This window comes from Caloenas nicobarica, chromosome 2 (assembly GCF_036013445.1).
Source record: "Caloenas nicobarica isolate bCalNic1 chromosome 2, bCalNic1.hap1, whole genome shotgun sequence".
In the NCBI taxonomy this organism is placed as follows: Eukaryota; Metazoa; Chordata; class Aves; order Columbiformes; family Columbidae; genus Caloenas; species Caloenas nicobarica.
The window spans coordinates 89,647,904-89,651,468 of record NC_088246.1 but is presented as its reverse complement, the minus strand read 5'-3'; the positions used below and the strand labels follow the sequence as shown (position 1 = coordinate 89,651,468).

The 3,565-nt window shown below is 37.3% G+C and overlaps 1 non-coding gene across 1 annotated transcript; it reads left to right on the top strand.

The window, feature by feature from the left end:
• Positions 1 to 2,286: 2,286 nt before the first annotated feature.
• On the top strand, positions 2,287 to 2,355 carry LOC135986365 (small nucleolar RNA SNORD123). Its single transcript, XR_010605886.1, has one exon. It is a non-coding gene; the product is annotated as a small nucleolar RNA SNORD123 (small nucleolar RNA).
• Positions 2,356 to 3,565: the final 1,210 nt, after the last annotated feature.

Genomic DNA, 3,565 nt, shown 5'->3' with positions numbered 1-3,565 from the left:
TGAAACATTAAAAAAAAAAAAAAAAACAAAAACAACTTACTATAGCTTTCTACAATACTGGATTAATGATTTACAGTATATCCTAAGGAGAACTCCACTGAGATCACACTTTCTCTGTATCATCCCCAGAGGTTTTTAGTCATGTACTTTATAACTACCAATCTCTCATGGAAGAACAGTAATCATGTCAATGATTAATTCTATTTTATTTTATTTTGAGAAGCTAGTGGGCAAAGGTGCATGAAACCGGCCATGAGATTAACCATGTTTGAAATAAAGCTACAAAATGTAGCATTATTTAATGTTATATGTTACTCCGCACTATGTCTAAAAGCAGAGTTAAATTGGATTAGTTGAGTGAGATAAGGAGTTTTAGGCAAAGCAATAGCCAGATATACTCTTTCAAGTAGGGGTTGAGGGTTTTGGTGATCTGCACAGGCACCTTGCACAGTGTTGTCTTGACCTCAGGCTAAGCTTCTATGTGTCACTATAGCCAAAATAAATAAGGATATCCTAAAATAATCTAGGAGCATTATGCTGAGGATAGGGGAGAAAGAAGCAGGAGAAGCTCTGCAATCTGATTTAAAGCAGGAAAAAAGCCCTCAGAGTATCCAGTCCCAGTTCTATCCAGCCATCCTTCCAGTAGGGATCTATTCCTCCTCTGCCCCATATTTTCCTATTATTACGTTTCCCACTGTTACTAATTCTTGATCCCTACTTCCAACAAACTAGAGCCCAGCATGTTAAGGGTTGGCAGCATGTGGAAGCAGTAAGGTACTGCAATTGGAAGAGGAAAGCTGCACAGCACCTTCAGGCTTTTGGCCAGTTTGGTGGGAAGCCAGATTTCGGCTCCTCCCTGTGGTGGCAGGATATAAGGAGTGTTAGAAAGCAGGGAAGGGGGTGGATTTCCATCTGTTTAGGTAGGAAAGACATGGTGTAAGGGAAAGCCTGTCTTCACATTACCCATCAAAAGCACCTTGGATAGTATGTCTGTCTTTCATCATTTAGAAAAACAAACTCAGATGCCGTAACAGCAAAGTTTAAATTAGGTAAGAAGGAAAAAGAAAGGGACAAAAAAAAGGAGAGAGATGTTGGCTTCAGTAAAACTAAGCCTTGAGCTATGCTTCTGTCATAGGGAAAAGACCTCACTTACTTCATGATGACAGAATTCAAAGGCTTTATTTTCTTTGTATTTTGCTTTCTTTCACTCCATTGAAAACATTATTTATTTTTGTTTAATTCATGAGAAATATGCAGAGAAAAGCTTTGAAATCTCACATTTAGTTGCCTGCTTTTGTTTTTTCAACCACATCATCTGTTACTCAGGAGAAACTCTCACGATGACCAAAATCTTTCCAGATTAGACCAGCCAGCAGCATAGTGCATGTGAACAAGCTCCCTTTCCTTAACCAGTGCTAAAGAACAGAGAGTTTGTGCAGTCTAGTATCTTGAATCCACCTTGCTTATGTGACCTTGCTGAGAGATCTGTTCATCAGGTCTACATTGCTGTTCGTTCTTTCTCATCAAGACTCAGGAAGGTATTTGGTCTGCTGTATTTGAGTTATATGAGTCCTCTGCATTGAGCAAAGCCGTCTTCCAAGGCTGGATCATCATGAGTCTGCCATATTTGAGTGTCATCCTCAGATGGTTCTGGTAGGGGAGTATGCTGTTAAAAAACAGAACACGCAAAGCTGTAGCTGTCTATGCCCAGTAGTGCCTACCCCAGTAGCAGCCACAAGACAAGTTCAGACTGAACAAAATTTTAATTGTCTTAGCAAAAGACACCATTGCAATACTTGCTTTAAATCACAGGGAAATAAATGTCAGAGTTACAAACTCCCTCCTGTTTTCTGTCAAATTATTGTCTCATGCTATGTGCTGTATTTAAAGGTTACGCTGACTAGTATCTGTAATATCTATGAATTAGGAACAGCAAAATGAGTTTCTAAATTACTTGGCTTTTGAGAGCTAGATGTTCTCCTGATGAGTTTATATTTACCATTTATGATCTAAAAAGAGAATAAAGTAGTATCTCTCATGGTATTTGTATGATTTAGACTCTTTATAAACAAAACATTTTACGAATGCTTAGGTGATATTTTCAACACTACTATATTATATACATAAATGTGCTCTTGCATTTATAAATGTATGAGCTGATTTTTAGTGATTGCCTCTTTCTTTTCATTAAAGTCTCCGACAGATAAGGCAGTTAAAGAAGTTGTTATATGAGAGTCTTAAATAAGGGCCGTATAACTTCAAGTCCCTAAAAGCAGTCAGATATTGGGTGAAAATGATGAATTTTAGGGTACTGATTCATGTGATCTGAAAAAGCCATCCATTTCCTGATTCACCTTCATATCTCCTCCACAAAAGAAAGGAATATTTTACAATTAATACCTGCAGTCAAAAAATTTTTATGTGTGTGTTTTCCTGTCTTTCAGCTACTTCTCTGAATTGATACTTTCAAAGTGAAGAAGAAGATAGGAATGAGAATGAAGAAAGCCTTGAAGAAATCCAGTCCAAAAGCTCGACGAGTAGAAATAATAGGAAATGTTAATAATTCTGGTCTATTAAATAGGTCAGAATTTGGACTGAAATTATGAAAAGTTATGAATCCAGGACTAGTCCTACTACATTTGTATCTAGTTTCACAGATTTTTAAAGTAATACATAATACAAATATTAGCACATTTTTGCCCTCTACTTTGGATGATAATGTATTCTGCTTCTTTACACAACTTCCCTATATAGACTAAGTTTTAATTTTTTGGGTTTTAGCCCCAAGACACCTCCTTAAAGTAAGCCAGGGCATGAATTAGCAATTCATTAGTTGCTTCTCTCTGTTTGCAGGTCCATACTCACTATATTGGATTACTGTGTTACTACCTCACCAAGTCGTACAAGTGGGAATTGGATAAAGAGTAGATATGTATGACCTTATCACTGCCAAATGGTCTGAAGCACAGGATGTAGAGCTTACCTGGACTTCAGGCTTTTGTGCTGGCCTTTTTGGGGCCATGTGGGTAGAGACGATACTTGGCATAACTCCTGCCTTCGCAGAATTAGACCATCATAATTTTTGGAAGAAAAAGAATGCATGTAAATTAAATTGAAATGAACTAAAACAGACTAAACAGAAAAGAGCTTTCCTATAAAGAGTCTCTCTGACTGTCTTTAATGGGACTTCATTTACCCCTTAATTTAAACGGAGCGAGCTTATTTGTGTGACCAAGATATCACTCTCTGCCCTTTCACTAAGTACTTGTCAAGAGGGTTTAGGTAGAAAGTAAGACAGTCAGGAGCTTAACAAGTTGCACAATGTATTATAATTGATTTTTCCAGCCATACATTCCCTATCAGATCAGATCATATAGAAGTAGCAATGAAAGTTACAAGTCCAATTCAAGTGATATTTTCCTCACTTGCTCCTACACTGTGTTCACTTGCCTGTTAGGAAAAAACTAGCTGGTGTTATTTACAGCCAGCCTTTTTAGTCTGGAATTGTTAAAAACCAAAATGCCTAACAACTTGAAAGTAGCTATAAAAGTAGTACTAGGCAAAG